This window comes from Ranitomeya imitator, chromosome 3 (assembly GCF_032444005.1).
Source record: "Ranitomeya imitator isolate aRanImi1 chromosome 3, aRanImi1.pri, whole genome shotgun sequence".
NCBI lineage: Eukaryota > Metazoa > Chordata > Amphibia > Anura > Dendrobatidae > Ranitomeya > Ranitomeya imitator.
In genome coordinates, this window is record NC_091284.1 from 736147987 (window position 1) to 736166710 (window position 18724).

The following is an 18724-nucleotide window of genomic DNA, read 5'->3' on the forward strand; positions in this document are numbered from 1 at the left end:
ATAAAAACTATTTTATAGAAAAAAATAATTATTTTGGCATCGCTTTATTCTCAGGACTATAACTTTTTTATTTTTTTGCTGATGATGCTGTATGATGGCTAGTTTTTTTGTGGGACAAGATGACATTTTCAGCGGTACCATGGTTATTTATATCCGTCTTTTTGATCGCGTGTTATTCCACTTTTTGTTCGCTGGTATGAAAATAAAGCGTTGTTTTTTGTCTCTTTTTTTTCTTACGACATTTACTGAAGGGGTTAACTAGTGGGACAGTTTTATAGGTGGGGTCGTTACGGACGCGGCGATACTAAATATGTGTACTTTTATTGTTTTTGTTAATTTAGATAAAGAAATGTATTTATGGGAATCATTTTTTTTTTCTTTATTTAGGAATTTTTTTTTTCACACATGTGGAAAAAATTTTTTAAACTTTTTTACTTTGTCCCAGGGGGGGACATCACAGATCGTTGATCTGACAGAGTGCACAGCACTCTGTCAGATCAACGATCTGACTTGGAGTGCTGCAGGCTTACCAAGCGCCTGCTCTGAGCAGGCACTTGGTAAGCCACCTCCCTCCCTGCAGGACCCGGATGCCGCGGCCATTTTGGATCCGGGCCTTGCTGCAGGGAGGAAGGTAGGAGACCCTCGCAGCAACGCGATCACATCGCATTGCTGCGGGAGTCTCAGGGAAGCCCGCAGGGAGCCCCGTCCCTGCGCGATGCTTCCCTGCACCGCCGGCACACCGCGATCATGTTTGATCGTGGTGTGCTGGGGGTTAATGTGCCAGATGTCAGCTGCGATAGGCAGCTGACACCCGCCCGCGATCGGCCGTGCTCCCCCCGTGAGCGTGGCCGATCGCATATGACGTACTATCCCGTCACTGGGAATTAAGTCCCAGGGCACCTTGACGGGATAGTACGTCATATGGGATTAAGGGGTTAAAGAGAATCTGTCAGATAGATCAACCCTCCTAAACTTTCTATATGGGTATATAGGTCATAGAAAGTTTAATAAAATGATATTTTTGTATCATGTGATCCGATGTTTTATTCCAGAGAAATCCACGTACTAACTGATATGTAATTGATCTGTTAAGATCTATGGGCAGGACAAAGATCTCCTTGAAAATCTGTCTCCAGAGATTATGATAAAAGAAATGGGGAGTTACCAGTGTGAGACATGTAGGTCAGGACAAAGGAAGATGAACAGCGCTCCAGCCGGGTGTCGTGGTATCAAAAAAGGAAACTTTATTGGTCCATGTAAAAGCAACGTTTCGACCAGTATCCTGGTCTTTTTCAAGCATGTAGCACAGTACAAAGTGTCGGCTTAAATGGTGTGGATACCACACAGGGCACCAATCACCAACCAGCCACTAATTACATATACAAATACAAAAAGTAACATCAATCAAACTATATATAATACATTAAAATAGATACATACAATATCTGCAGCGTTAGAAACAAAGAAAATCAAATCTCAAAAGCATATAACATAATATTGCTGCAATGTTTATATTCCGTCCAGCCAATTAGGTTCCGGCATATCCGTAGTCACGGCTACAAATTTCCAATGAAACAGTCCTTGCAGCGATCCTCCTGTCCAATCCGGATCAATTCTGCGGTGGGCGCCAAAATTCAACCAGCCTATCAAACCCCATCATGCTTCCAAGCCAGTCCCAGGTAACCAATCAGGCAAACACTTATATCATATACCATGACTACATCACAACCCTGCGACTCACTACGGCAAGCCACCTGGCCGCAGAGGACTCAGAAGCACCCTGATAGGTGTAGCTGTGCGTCATGACAACAGCCCGCCCACCTCACGTGATCACACAACCGGGTCCGCCCCACAGTGACGCAACCATCCATCCCCCATGCACAGGGGAAGCCGCGGATGCGCGCAGACTCAGTACCGCCGGAAACCGCCGCATCGTAAGCCACGATACAGGCAGATCCAGCGGCACAGTGAGATGCCACGCCCCCCGCCAACCCACATGCAAAGAGGACGCCGGCGCGTCACAAACAGGACGTCCCAGATGCGACGTCACAGAGTCAGCTAGCCAGATGCCAATACACAGGCGCCTATAACCATTGGATCTGTGCAGCCACGGCCACAACGGGTTGCCAAGGGAACCTAAATAAATATAAATAGATATAATTAGCCATCTATAAGGTGTAACTCAAGATAAAACATGGAAAAAGCCATTTTGATCAGATAGATCAATAGAGTGACACTACCTAGGGACGGAAAAGGACATTGTATAATCAATCGCTAAAAACAATAAAAAACGACAAAAACACTATAAAAACAATATACCGATGAATAATGCCATAACCAAGAGGAGAGAGAACAATAAACCAGGGGAGAGAAAATATTACCTAGGAATGCAGACCTGTAAATTAAAGTCTAAATTAAGGCCTCCAGGTTGTAAGGTCCCTAATGAGTAAATCCATCTCATTTCTTTCTTCCTAAGCAACGATAATCTATCCCCACCTCTCCTCAAAACCGGAACACTATCTATTACCCTAAAGCGTAATTGGTTGACAGAATGTTTATTGTCCAGAAAATGTTTGGGGATCGGCAAATCTGTAAGTCCTGTACGTATCGTGCTTTTATGCTTACTGATTCGCGCCCGCACCTCCATCGTGGTCTCCCCCACATAAGCTAACCCGCACGGGCACGTAATCATGTAAACAACAAAGCTCGAAGAACAAGTGTAACGTTCCTTCAGATAAATCTTCTTCCCCGTATGAGGGTGATAGAAAAATTCCCCTTTAAGCATGTTGTTACAGCTCGCACACCCCAGACATGGAAAATTTCCAAGTCTGGGTGTGCTTAGAGTCGATTGGACTAGGGAGCTCTTAGATGATCCAATATCCGATCTCACCAAACTATCACCCAGATTGCGACCCCTTCTGTATGACATCATTGGATAGTTTTTAAACGCTGGTATAGATGGTAAACCGCGCTGCAAACCCATCCAATGTTTTTTCAAAATCCTGTCAATTTGACCACTAGCTGAAGTGTATGTAGATACAAAAGGGATACGTTCCCCGGGCTGCTTCAAGGACCCTGATTTACGAGTGGACTCCCGTGATATATTCCGAGCCTTATGACTAAATCTGCAAAGCTCCTTCTTGGGATAACCCCTGTTGGAGAACTTCAGACACATTTCATCCAGCCTCCGATCAACCACAGTGTCATCCGACACTATTCTCCGCACCCTCAAGAGTTGGCTCCATGGTAAGGAGTTAACCATTCTCCGAGGATGGTTGCTATCAAATAGCAACAGGCCATTTCTATCGGTCTCCTTCACAAAAATGTCTGTCTTCAATTTATCTCCTTCTTTATAAACAAGGGTATCCAAAAACTGGAGCTGAGAAGTAGAAGAGGTCAAAGTAAACTGTAATTCCACGTATACTCCATTAAGATAATGGTGAAACTCATTAAGTTCTGTCACATTACCATCCCAAATCAAAAAAATATCATCAATGTAACGCCACCAGGCTCTGACGTGGCGCCAGAGGCTGGAACAGTACACAAACCTGTCCTCGAATACCGCCATATAGATGTTTGCATAAGTGGGGGCCACATTGGACCCCATGGCGGTACCCCTCAACTGTAAAAAGAACTCATCCCCAAAGAGAAAATAATTCCTCCTGAGGATGAGCTCTAACAGTGTGAGGACAAGTCGTGCACTCTCCGGGGCCACGTCAGAGCCCGATAGCGCACAAGAAACTGCGTCGAGCCCCTTGTCATGCTCGATCGACGTGTATAAAGATACAACGTCAAACGATGCAAGCAAGGTGGTCTCAGACACAGTGATGCCTTCAAGTTTGTCAAGGAAATCATTCGTGTCACGAATGTAAGATCTAGCTGATATAGCATAGGTACGCAATACTTTATCTAAGAAAATCGCTGTCTTATTAAATAGAGAGCCCCTCCCCGACACGATAGGCCTTCCGGGGGGGTTTTCCAAATCCTTATGAATTTTCGGTAGTATATACAGTGGGGCAAAAAAGTATTTAGTCAGTCAGCAATAGTGCAAGTTCCACCACTTAAAAAGATGAGAGGCGTCTGTAATTTACATCATAGGTAGACCTCAACTATGGGAGACAAACTGAGAAAAAAAAATCCAGAAAATCACATTGTCTGTTTTTTTAACATTTTATTTGCATATTATGGTGGAAAATAAGTATTTGGTCAGAAACAAAATTTCATCTCAATACTTTGTAATATATCCTTTGTTGGCAATGACAGAGGTCAAACGTTTTCTGTAAGTCTTCACAAGGTTGCCACACACTGTTGTTGGTATGTTGGCCCATTCCTCCATGCAGATCTCCTCTAGAGCAGTGATGTTTTTGGCTTTTCGCTTGGCAACACGGACTTTCAACTCCCTCCAAAGGTTTTCTATAGGGTTGAGATCTGGAGACTGGCTAGGCCACTCCAGGACCTTGAAATGCTTCTTACGAAGCCACTCCTTCGTTGCCCTGGCGGTGTGCTTAGGATCATTTTCATGTTGAAAGACCCAGCCACGTTTCCTCTTCAATGCCCTTGCTGATGGAAGGAGGTTTGCACTCAAAATCTCACGATACATGGCCCCATTCATACTTTCATGTACCCGGATCAGTCGTCCTGGCCCCTTTGCAGAGAAACAGCCCCAAAGCATGATGTTTCCACCACCATGCTTTACAGTCGGTATGGTGTTTGATGGATGCAACTCAGTATTCTTTTTCCTCCAAACACGACAAGTTGTGTTTCTACCAAACAGTTCCAGTTTGGTTTCATCAGACCATAGGACATTCTCCCAAAACTCCTCTGGATCATCCAAATGCTCTCTAGCAAACTTCAGACGGGCCCGGACATGTACTGGCTTAAGCAGTGGGACACGTCTGGCACTGCAGGATCTGAGTCCATGGTGGCGTAGTGTGTTACTTATGGTAGGCCTTGTTACATTGGTCCCAGCTCTCTGTAGTTCATTCACTAGGTCCCCCCGCGTGGTTCTGGGATTTTTGCTCACCGTTCTTGTGATCATTCTGACCCCACGTGGTGGGATTTTGCGTGGAGCCCCAGATCGAGGGAGATTATCAGTGGTCTTGTATGTCTTCCATTTTCTAATTATTGCTCCCACTGTTGATTTCTTCACTCCAAGCTGGTTGGCTATTGCAGATTCAGTCTTCCCAGCCTGGTGCAGGGCTACAATTTTGTTTCTGGTGTCCTTTGACAGCTCTTTGGTCTTCACCATAGTGGAGTTTGGAGTCAGACTGTTTGAGGGTGTGCACAGGTGTCTTTTTATACTGATAACAAGTTTAAACAGGTGCCATTACTACAGGTAATGAGTGGAGGACAGAGGAGACTCTTAAAGAAGAAGTTACAGGTCTGTGAGAGCCAGAAATCTTGATTGTTTGTTTCTGACCAAATACTTATTTTCCACCATAATATGCAAATAAAATGTTAAAAAAACAGACAATGTGATTTTCTGGATTTTTTTTTCTCAGTTTGTCTCCCATAGTTGAGGTCTACCTATGATGTAAATTACAGACGCCTCTCATCTTTTTAAGTGGTGGAACTTGCACTATTGCTGACTGACTAAATACTTTTTTGCCCCACTGTATATCACCGGTATCACTGGTGCATCAACGATCAAAAATTCTGACAACTTGTGGTCAATGAGTCCCATGGCTAGGGAGTCACTGACCACAAGTTGTAATTCCTTCTGAAAACGAGTAGTGGGATTACTTGGTAGTTTCTCATAGACACATCGATCTCCCAGTTGCCGTAAGATTTCTGCTTTGTATTTTACACTGTCCATAACGACAACCGCCCCGCCTTTATCGGCCTGTTTAATGGTCAACAAAGAATTATCTGCCAAGGCCCTCAAAACTTTCTTATCAGCCACTGTCATATTACAATTGCTCGGAGGTTTAAATGTCTTTTTTAATCTATCGATATCCCTCTGAACCAATACAATATAGGATTCTACAAAATGATCCCTATTGGGTGGCTGAAAATCACTTTTGGTATATAACCCCAACTCCCGCAGAGTAAAACCCCGTGATGGTACATTCGTACTAAACGACTCATCATTACATTTATCAGCAAAAAATGAAGATAGTCTTAACCTCCTAAAAAAGGCATGCAGGTCAACTTCTAACGAAAACCAATCAGGGTTACTAGACGGGCAAAATGAAAGGCCTTTAGACAATACTTTGAGTTCAATTTCAGAGAGAGTGACAGAAGAAATATTTACCACCAAGCTCCTATTGTCATTTAACTGTCCTTCGTGTTCCTCATTTTCATCGTGTTCTTCCTCGTTGGACGTTGTTCTCTGTGCATACTCCGATTTTCTGTGTTTCCGGCCGCCTCCACCACCGGAAACTGGAAATTGATATTCTGGTTTGGTTTTTATCCCAAGTTATGTCGCAAGGTCCGTAAAAGGGATGATAATGACTTTTAGATTTGCTACTTTCAGTAGGTGGCACTAGCGTTGTAGTCATCTTCCTCTCTGAAGAGTCTATTTCTATACTGAATTTGGAATAAATCACCGAGTGTCATTAGCAAAGCACCATCACCGCTCCCTCCATGCTTCATAGTGGGAACCACAGATGTAGAAATCATTTGCTCACCTTTTATGCATCTTACAAAGACTTGGCACATCTCTAATTTGACTCATCAGACCATAGAACAGATTTCCACTGAATAATTGTCCAAACTTTGTATTTGATTAAAACCATATCAATACTTAGCAATAATTAATTGGAGTGTTGAAACCATTAAAAATAACTTACTACATTGGCTTAAACAAGTCTCTTCTTCTTGTTTGCAGTCCAAATTAGTGGTTTCTTTGCTGCATTTTAACCATAAAGGCCTTTTTTCACGTATCTGACATGTCGGAGAAGTGATTTCTGTGCATCGTCTATGAGGGTTGCCATCTAGTGGGTCATGGGAGAGCCACGTGAGTCAGGGAAAGTATTATTTTACTTGGAGGAAACCTAGTGATTGACAAGGGATTATCCAAGTAGTAGACAATCCCTTTAAATTTTGTATGGTCCTGCAGTGGGATTAAAAAAAAAAAGCAAAATAAAAATATTTTATAGGAATAAAAGAAAAGTGAAAGTACAAAATCATCTTTTTCCTTTTCTGAAAGGAATTACATGCAGGAATGTTATTATTTTTGACTCCTAAACAAAATGTACAAACAAAGTGATTGAGAAGGGGTTGTTTTCCGAGTAGTGGACAATCCCTTTAACTTTGTGATAGCTGGTGTAACACATTGCAATGTTTCTGAAACAACGAGGTCAAATCACATATCTCTGTTTTTATTTTTGCACACAGAAAGCACATATTTTATTGTCTTGCCTATTTCACTTGCAGTTTCTTTATCTTAGATTAATCATTAAACAGGTATGGCAGGCAAGCCCTTATATTCAACTGACAAGTATAATTAGGCAACACATATGCAAGGATATACCCGCAAAGCTATGGCAGGCCATCAGGATAGTGACCTTAAAGAAATTACAGGCTGGATGGGATCAAAAGGATATTTAAAAGAAAATAAATTATTGCTAATTCATGAAGCTCGTTCCATCCTTCAGCAAAAGCAGTATATAAATGAAGCAGGAAACGCTATGCTTAGATACATGAACATCAGTCATGGATACCATTATATGCAAGTGCCATTTCCCATCACAAAAGTGCAACATGTCACCATTGAAGAATGCATGTCTGATATTCTGAAATCAGAATGTTTCAGAGCAAGTAGTAGGAAAAAATACTTTGAAGACCTTAACTTCTGGAGTGCACATATTTCTAAGGAGGATATCGACACAACTTTTGAGGATGCTTACCAGTCCATACAAGGGGATTTTCATCCTTGCTTCTTATCACTGTACAAACAGGACATAAGAGACCAATTTGCCAATTCTCCAGCCTTTAAGAATTCTGAGTCACGGTATGGAAGTTTTGTGTTTTCTTTTTCACTGTCTGATCTTCTAGACCTATATGAGACACAGCACTGTGATAACAAAAAGCCATTATTCAAGTATTTGGGCACCGACTTATTCAAAAAAGAGATTGCCCATTACATAGTTATCCACAGTCCTGACACTGATAAGTTTGATGACCTTCAACAGGTTCCCAAGTTTGATGACCTTCAACAGGTTCCCAGATTGTTTACTGATCTCCCAGTCTATTGGATGGAGCAAAAATTGTATTGGCGACCTGAATCTACCTCTGAAAAGTTAACGGTGCTATTTTCTGATCATTTTCTAAAGAAGTTACAATATGAGAAATTTTGTGTTTGGAACAACCTGGTATTTGCATTTCACTTACCAGAAGGACGTTCCCTACGGATCCAAAGGGAACAACTTTTGAAAAACCTGTCTGCCTGCCATCCGACAGTAACACCATATCTGAATGTAACAAAAACCACAAGAGAAGAATCAATTGAAATGATACAGTCTGAAAAAAGATATTATCAATATAATTAAAAGATGGATGATTGCTGCAGTATAAAAGCATGTGATTAAATCATATACTGACCAACGCAAATCTTCCCGGGAGCAACATCTGCTCATTATATAGGTTTATCTATGACTAGCTCATACAAACCATGGTACATTTACTCCTAACTATTCTACATTGGCATGCAGCACATTAATCATTGTCATTTGTGGGGTTTACATGGGCCATATTATAGTATTGATATTTATTATGCATATATAGGACAGAACTGTATGATCCTCTGATCTGAGATTTAAGAATATCATGTATAATGTTGAAATGAAACTTTCTATGTAAAATGTCATAATGTAAAATCCTTAAGAATAAGAGTAAAAAAGGAATTAAAAATCTAGATGTAATCTGAAATAAATCCTTAAAAAATAAAACTACACATTTGTAATCTCAAATTTTTCCCATGTGCTTTTTTTTTTTTTTTTAAACTACGGTAGATTAGTAAAAGACAATGGTTTTAACCTAAGTTTTGTCTTATAATCATTTCAAAAAAGGGAAGTAAAATGTCAGCGATGGCGCAGAGAAATCTGTTGGGAAATATTACAGCTCCCATACATGCACATAGTAAGTATGACCGTACAGTAAGTGATATGTTACTGAGTAATCAGCTTTTTACATAATACTGTAAAGTAAAACTACTTGGAGCTACAGTGACCTAATTATTACAGTGACTTCAGCTTCATCCTTACTTTACATGACTGACGTCGTATACAGAACATGAAAACTATATAAAAAGAAATAGAAAGCAATGACTAGAAAGTGCTGAGCCTTGTAGTGTCAGCTATGGCTACTATGACAGTATTTATACCACTAATAGAACCCCTTACGAAAATAATATGTGGAGGTCACCTTCTCATTTACAGTATATAAGAGGGGCCCGTCACCAGCAGAAAAGGCTGTGATTTTATTTAATAGTTTTAATTATGGCTCAGCATTATTATCCCCTTGTACTTTAGCCCCTTAAGCCCCGAGGGAGGTTTGCACGTTAATGACCGGGCCAATTTTTACAATTCTGACCACTGTCCCTTTATGAGGTTATAACTCTGGGACGCTTCAACGCATCTTGGCGATTCTGACATGGTTTTCTCGTGACATATTGAACTTCATGATAGTGGTAACATTTATTCGATATAACGTGCGTTTATTTGTGAAAAAACAGAAATTTTGCGAAAATTTTGAAAATTTTGCAATTTTCCAACTTTGAATTTTTATGCCCTTAAATCACAGAGATATGTCACACAAAATACTTAATAAGTAACATTTCCCACATGTCTACTTTACATCAGCACAATTTTGGAACCAAATTTTTTTTTTTGTTAGGGAGTTATAAGGGTTAAAAGTTGACCAGCAATTTCTCATTTTTACAACACCAATATTTTTTAGGGACCACATCACATTTGAAGTCATTTTGAGGGGTCTATATGATAGAAAATAACCAAGTGTGACACCATTCTAAAAACTGCACCCCTCAAGGTGCTCAAAACCACATTCAAGAAGTTTATTAACCCTTCAGGTGTTTCACAGGAATTTTTGGAATGTTTAAATAAAAATGAACATTTCACTTTTTTTCACAAAAAAATTACTTCAGCTCCAATTTGTTTTATTTTACCAAGGGTAACAGGAGAGAATGGACCCCAAAAGTGGTTGTACAATTTGTCCTGGAATTGAGATGGGACGCCATGTCGCGTTTGGAGAGCCCCTGATGTGCCTAAACGTTGAAACCCCCCACAAGTGACACCATTTTGGAAAGTAGACCCCCTAAGGAACTTATCTAGATGTGTGGTGAGCACTTTGACCCACCAAGTGCTTCACAGAAGTTTATAATGCAGAGCCGTAAAAATAAAAAATCTTATTTTTTCACAAAAATGATCTTTTCGCCCCCAATTTTTTATTTTCCCAAGGGTAAGAGAAGAAATAGGACCCCAAAAGTTGTTGTGCAATTTGTCCTGAATATGCTGATACCCCATATGTGGGTGTAAACCACTGTTTGGGCGCACAGGATAGCTCGGAAGGGAAGGAGCGCCATTTGACTTTTCAATGCAAAATTGACTGGAATTGAGATGGGACGCCATGTTGCGTTTGGAGAGCCCCTGATGTGCCTAAACATTGAAACCCCCCACAAGTGACACCATTTTGGAAAGTAGACCCTTTAAGGAACTTATCTAGATGTCGGTGAGCACTTTGACCCAACAAGTGCTTCACAGAAGTTTATAATGCAAGGGTAAGAGAAGAAATTGGACCCCAAAAGTTGTTGTGCAATTTGGCCTGAATACGCTGATACCCCATATGTTGGGGTAAACCCCTGTTTGGGCGCACGGGAGAGCTCGGAAGGGAAGTAGCACTGTTTTACTTTTTTAACGCAAAATTGGCTGGAATTGAGATCGGACGCCATGTCGCGTTTGGAGAGCCCCTGATGTGTCTAAACAATGGAAACCCCCAATTCTAACTGAAACCCTAATCCAAACACACCCCTAACCCTAATCTCAACAGTAACCCTAACCACACCCCTAACCCTGACACACCCCTAACTCTAATCCAAACCCTAATCCCAACCGTAAATGTAATCCAAACCCTAACTTTATTCCCAACCCTAACCCTAACTTTAGCTCCAACCCTAACCCTAACTTTAGCCCCAACCCTAACCTTAACTTTAGCCCCAACCCTAACCCTAACTTTAGCTCCAACCCTAGCCCCAACCCTAAACCTAACCCTAGCCCTAACAGGAAAATGGAAATAAATACATTTTTTTTTATTTTATTATTTTTCCCTAACTAAGGGGGTGATGAAGGGGGGTTTGATTTACTTTTATAGCGTTTTTTTATAGCGGATTTTTATGATTGGCAGCTGTCACACACTAAAAGACGCTTTTTATAGCAAAAAAGTTTTTGTGTCTCGCCACATTTTGAGAGCTATTTTGGTCCACAGAGTCATGTGAGTTCTTTTTTGCGGGACGAGTTGACGGTTTTATTGGTAACATTTTCTGACACGTGACAGTTTTTGATCGCTTTTTATTCCGATTTTTGTGTGGCAGAATGACCAAAAACCAGCTATTCATGAAATTCTTTTGGGGGAGGCGTTTATACCGCTCTGCATTTGGTAAAATGGATAAAGCAGTTTTATTCTTCGTGTCAGTACAATTACAGTGATACCTCATTTATATCATTTTTTTATGTTTTGGCGCTTTTATACGATAAAAACTATTTTATAGAAAAAAATAATTATTTTGGCATCGCTTTATTCTCAGGACTATAACTTTTTTATTTTTTTGCTGATGATGCTGTATGATGGCTCGTTTTTTTGTGGGACAAGATGACATTTTCAGCGGTACCATGGTTATTTATATCCGTCTTTTTGATCGCGTGTTATTCCACTTTTTGTTCGCTGGTATGAAAATAAAGCGTTGTTTTTTGTCTCTTTTTTTTCTTACGGCATTTACTGAAGGGGTTAACTAGTGGGACAGTTTTATAGGTGGGGTCGTTACGGACGCGGCGATACTAAATATGTGTACTTTCATTGTTTTTGTTAATTTAGATAAAGAAATGTATTTATGGGAATCATTTTTTTTTTCTTTATTTAGGAATTTTTTTTTTCACACATGTGGAAAATTTTTTTTAAACTTTTTTACTTTGTCCCAGGGGGGGACATCACAGATCGTTGATCTGACAGAGTGCACAGCACTCAGTCAGATCAACGATCTAACTTGGAGTGCTGCAGGCTTACCAAGCGCCTGCTCTGAGCAGGCACTTGGTAAGCCACCTCCCTCCCTGCAGGACCCGGATGCCGCGGCCATTTTGGATCCGGGCCTTGCTGCAGGGAGGAAGGTAGGAGACCCTCGCAGCAACGCGATCACATCGCATTGCTGCGGGAGTCTCAGGGAAGCCCGCAGGGAGCCCCGTCCCTGCGCGATGCTTCCCTGCACCGCCGGCACACCGCGATCATGTTTGATCGTGGTGTGCTGGGGGTTAATGTGCCAGATGTCAGCTGCGATAGGCAGCTGACACCCGCCTGCGATCGGCCGTGCTCCCCCCGTGAGCGTGGCCGATCGCATATGACGTACTATCCCGTCACTGGGAATTAAGTCCCAGGGCACCTTGACGGGATAGTACGTCATATGGGATTAAGGGGTTAAAGAGAATCTGTCAGATAGATCAACCCTCCTAAACTTTCTATATGGGTATATAGGTCATAGAAAGTTTAATAAAATGATATTTTTGTATCATGTGATTCGATGTTTTATTCCAGAGAAATCCACGTACTAACTGATATGTAAATGATCTGTTAAGATCTATGGGCAGGACAAAGATCTCCTTGAAAATCTGCCTCCAGAGATTATGATAAAAGAAATGGGGAGTTACCAGTGTGAGACATGTAGGTCAGGACAAAGGAAGATGAACAGCGCTCCAGCCGGGTGTCGTGGTATCAAAAAAGGAAACTTTATTGGTCCATGTAAAAGCAACGTTTCGACCAGTATCCTGGTCTTTTTCAAGCATGTAGCACAGTACAAAGTGTCGGCTTAAATGGTGTGGATACCACACAGGGCACCAATCACCAACCAGCCACTAATTACATATACAAATACAAAAAGTAACATCAATCAAACTATATATAATACATTAAAATAGATACATACAATATCTGCAGCGTTAGAAACAAAGAAAATCAAATCTCAAAAGCATATAACATAATATTGCTGCAATGTTTATATTCCGTCCAGCCAATTAGGTTCCGGCATATCCGTAGTCACGGCTACAAATTTCCAATGAAACAGTCCTTGCAGCGATCCTCCTGTCCAATCCGGATCAATTCTGCGGTGGGCGCCAAAATTCAACCAGCCTATCAAACCCCATCATGCTTCCAAGCCAGTCCCAGGTAACCAATCAGGCAAACACTTATATCATATACCATGACTACATCACAACCCTGCGACTCACTACGGCAAGCCACCTGGCCGCAGAGGACTCAGAAGCACCCTGATAGGTGTAGCTGTGCGTCATGACAACAGCCCGCCCACCTCACGTGATCACACAACCGGGTCCGCCCCACAGTGACGCAACCATCCATCCCCCATGCACAGGGGAAGCCGCGGATGCGCGCAGACTCAGTACCGCCGGAAACCGCCGCATCGTAAGCCACGATACAGGCAGATCCAGCGGCACAGTGAGATGCCACGCCCCCCGCCAACCCACATGCAAAGAGGACGCCGGCGCGTCACAAACAGGACGTCCCAGATGCGACGTCACAGAGTCAGCTAGCCAGATGCCAATACACAGGCGCCTATAACCATTGGATCTGTGCAGCCACGGCCACAACGGGTTGCCAAGGGAACCTAAATAAATATAAATAGATATAATTAGCCATCTATAAGGTGTAACTCAAGATAAAACATGGAAAAAGCCATTTTGATCAGATAGATCAATAGAGTGACACTACCTAGGGACGGAAAAGGACATTGTATAATCAATCGCTAAAAACAATAAAAAACGACAAAAACACTATAAAAACAATATACCGATGAATAATGCCATAACCAAGAGGAGAGAGAACAATAAATCAGGGGAGAGAAAATATTACCTAGGAATGCAGACCTGTAAATTAAAGTCTAAATTAAGGCCTCCAGGTTGTAAGGTCCCTAATGAGTAAATCCATCTCATTTCTTTCTTCCTAAGCAACGATAATCTATCCCCACCTCTCCTCAAAACCGGAACACTATCTATTACCCTAAAGCGTAATTGGTTGACAGAATGTTTATTGTCCAGAAAATGTTTGGGGATCGGCAAATCTGTAAGTCCTGTACGTATCGTGCTTTTATGCTTACTGATTCGCGCCCGCACCTCCATCGTGGTCTCCCCCACATAAGCTAACCCGCACGGACACGTAATCATGTAAACAACAAAGCTCGAAGAACAAGTGTAACGTTCCTTCAGATAAATCTTCTTCCCCGTATGAGGGTGATAGAAAAATTCCCCTTTAAGCATGTTGTTACAGCTCGCACACCCCAGACATGGAAAATTTCCAAGTCTGGGTGTGCTTAGAGTCGATTGGACTAGGGAGCTCTTAGATGATCCAATATCCGATCTCACCAAACTATCACCCAGATTGCGACCCCTTCTGTATGACATCATTGGATAGTTTTTAAACGCTGGTATAGATGGTAAACCGCGCTGCAAACCCATCCAATGTTTTTTCAAAATCCTGTCAATTTGACCACTAGCTGAAGTGTATGTAGATACAAAAGGGATACGTTCCCCGGGCTGCTTCAAGGACCCTGATTTACGAGTGGACTCCCGTGATATATTCCGAGCCTTATGACTAAATCTGCAAAGCTCCTTCTTGGGATAACCCCTGTTGGAGAACTTCAGACACATTTCATCCAGCCTCCGATCAACCACAGTGTCATCCGACACTATTCTCCGCACCCTCAAGAGTTGGCTCCATGGTAAGGAGTTAACCATTCTCCGAGGATGGTTGCTATCAAATAGCAACAGGCCATTTCTATCGGTCTCCTTCACAAAAATGTCTGTCTTCAATTTATCTCCTTCTTTATAAACAAGGGTATCCAAAAACTGGAGCTGAGAAGTAGAAGAGGTCAAAGTAAACTGTAATTCCACGTATACTCCATTAAGATAATGGTGAAACTCATTAAGTTCTGTCACATTACCATCCCAAATCAAAAAAATATCATCAATGTAACGCCACCAGGCTCTGACGTGGCGCCAGAGGCTGGAACAGTACACAAACCTGTCCTCGAATACCGCCATATAGATGTTTGCATAAGTGGGGGCCACATTGGACCCCATGGCGGTACCCCTCAACTGTAAAAAGAACTCATCCCCAAAGAGAAAATAATTCCTCCTGAGGATGAGCTCTAACAGTGTGAGGACAAGTCGTGCACTCTCCGGGGCCACGTCAGAGCCCGATAGCGCACAAGAAACTGCGTCGAGCCCCTTGTCATGCTCGATCGACGTGTATAAAGATACAACGTCAAACGATGCAAGCAAGGTGGTCTCAGACACAGTGATGCCTTCAAGTTTGTCAAGGAAATCATTCGTGTCACGAATGTAAGATCTAGCTGATATAGCATAGGTACGCAATACTTTATCTAAGAAAATCGCTGTCTTATTAAATAGAGAGCCCCTCCCCGACACGATAGGCCTTCCGGGGGGGTTTTCCAAATCCTTATGAATTTTCGGTAGTATATATATCACCGGTATCACTGGTGCATCAACGATCAAAAATTCTGACAACTTGTGGTCAATGAGTCCCATGGCTAGGGAGTCACTGACCACAAGTTGTAATTCCTTCTGAAAACGAGTAGTGGGATTACTTGGTAGTTTCTCATAGACACATCGATCTCCCAGTTGCCGTAAGATTTCTGCTTTGTATTTTACACTGTCCATAACGACAACCGCCCCGCCTTTATCGGCCTGTTTAATGGTCAACAAAGAATTATCTGCCAAGGCCCTCAAAACTTTCTTATCAGCCACTGTCATATTACAATTGCTCGGAGGTTTAAATGTCTTTTTTAATCTATCGATATCCCTCTGAACCAATACAATATAGGATTCTACAAAATGATCCCTATTGGGTGGCTGAAAATCACTTTTGGTATATAACCCCAACTCCCGCAGAGTAAAACCCCGTGATGGTACATTCGTACTAAACGACTCATCATTACATTTATCAGCAAAAAATGAAGATAGTCTTAACCTCCTAAAAAAGGCATGCAGGTCAACTTCTAACGAAAACCAATCAGGGTTACTAGACGGGCAAAATGAAAGGCCTTTAGACAATACTTTGAGTTCAATTTCAGAGAGAGTGACAGAAGAAATATTTACCACCAAGCTCCTATTGTCATTTAACTGTCCTTCGTGTTCCTCATTTTCATCGTGTTCTTCCTCGTTGGACGTTGTTCTCTGTGCATACTCCGATTTTCTGTGTTTCCGGCCGCCTCTCCGGCCCCTCCTCCTGGATCTGTTTTGTCCATATTTTCTCTCTCTAAAAAAGGCAAACGCCTAGCGCCCTCCATATTAGAATCCTCTGTGGAATCAGATTCAGCTGAGGTGAAGCCAAAATTCGAATGATTCTTCACCTGTTGCCTCCTGCGCTTTTTAGGCCCCCACTTATGCAAACATCTATATGGCGGTATTCGAGGACAGGTTTGTGTACTGTTCCAGCCTCTGGCGCCACGTCAGAGCCTGGTGGCGTTACATTGATGATATTTTTTTGATTTGGGATGGTAATGTGACAGAACTTAATGAGTTTCACCATTATCTTAATGGAGTATACGTGGAATTACAGTTTACTTTGACCTCTTCTACTTCTCAGCTCCAGTTTTTGGATACCCTTGTTTATAAAGAAGGAGATAAATTGAAGACAGACATTTTTGTGAAGGAGACCGATAGAAATGGCCTGTTGCTATTTGATAGCAACCATCCTCGGAGAATGGTTAACTCCTTACCATGGAGCCAACTCTTGAGGGTGCGGAGAATAGTGTCGGATGACACTGTGGTTGATCGGAGGCTGGATGAAATGTGTCTGAAGTTCTCCAACAGGGGTTATCCCAAGAAGGAGCTTTGCAGATTTAGTCATAAGGCTCGGAATATATCACGGGAGTCCACTCGTAAATCAGGGTCCTTGAAGCAGCCCGGGGAACGTATCCCTTTTGTATCTACATACACTTCAGCTAGTGGTCAAATTGACAGGATTTTGAAAAAACATTGGATGGGTTTGCAGCGCGGTTTACCATCTATACCAGCGTTTAAAAACTATCCAATGATGTCATACAGAAGGGGTCGCAATCTGGGTGATAGTTTGGTGAGATCGGATATTGGATCATCTAAGAGCTCCCTAGTCCAATCGACTCTAAGCACACCCAGACTTGGAAATTTTCCATGTCTGGGGTGTGCGAGCTGTAACAACATGCTTAAAGGGGAATTTTTCTATCACCCTCATACGGGGAAGAAGATTTATCTGAAGGAACGTTACACTTGTTCTTCGAGCTTTGTTGTTTACATGATTACGTGCCCGTGCGGGTTAGCTTATGTGGGGGAGACCACGATGGAGGTGCGGGCGCGAATCAGTAAGCATAAAAGCACGATACGTACAGGACTTACAGATTTGCCGATCCCCAAACATTTTCTGGACAATAAACATTCTGTCAACCAATTACGCTTTAGGGTAATAGATAGTGTTCCGGTTTTGAGGAGAGGTGGGGATAGATTATCGTTGCTTAGGAAGAAAGAAATGAGATGGATTTACTCATTAGGGACCTTACAACCTGGAGGCCTTAATTTAGACTTTAATTTACAGGTCTGCATTCCTAGGTAATATTTTCTCTCCCCTGATTTATTGTTCTCTCTCCTCTTGGTTATGGCATTATTCATCGGTATATTGTTTTTATAGTGTTTTTGTCGTTTTTTATTGTTTTTAGCGATTGATTATACAATGTCCTTTTCCGTCCCTAGGTAGTGTCACTCTATTGATCTATCTGATCAAAATGGCTTTTTCCATGTTTTATCTTGAGTTACACCTTATAGATGGCTAATTATATCTATTTATATTTATTTAGGTTCCCTTGGCAACCCGTTGTGGCCGTGGCTGCACAGATCCAATGGTTATAGGCGCCTGTGTATTGGCATCTGGCTAGCTGACTCTGTGACGTCGCATCTGGGACGTCCTGTTTGTGACGCGCCGGCGTCCTCTTTGCATGTGGGTTGGCGGGGGGCGTGGCATCTCACTGTGCCGCTGGATCTGCCTGTATCGTGGCTTACGATGCGGCGGTTTCCGGCGGTACTGAGTCTGCGCGCATCCGCGGCTTCCCCTGTGCATGGGGGATGGATGGTTGCGTCACTGTGGGGCGGACCCGGTTGTGTGATCACGTGAGGTGGGCGGGCTGTTGTCATGACGCACAGCTACACCTATCAGGGTGCTTCTGAGTCCTCTGCGGCCAGGTGGCTTGCCGTAGTGAGTCGCAGGGTTGTGATGTAGTCATGGTATATGATATAAGTGTTTGCCTGATTGGTTACCTGGGACTGGCTTGGAAGCATGATGGGGTTTGATAGGCTGGTTGAATTTTGGCGCCCACCGCAGAATTGATCCGGATTGGACAGGAGGATCGCTGCAAGGACTGTTTCATTGGAAATTTGTAGCCGTGACTACGGATATGCCGGAACCTAATTGGCTGGACGGAATATAAACATTGCAGCAA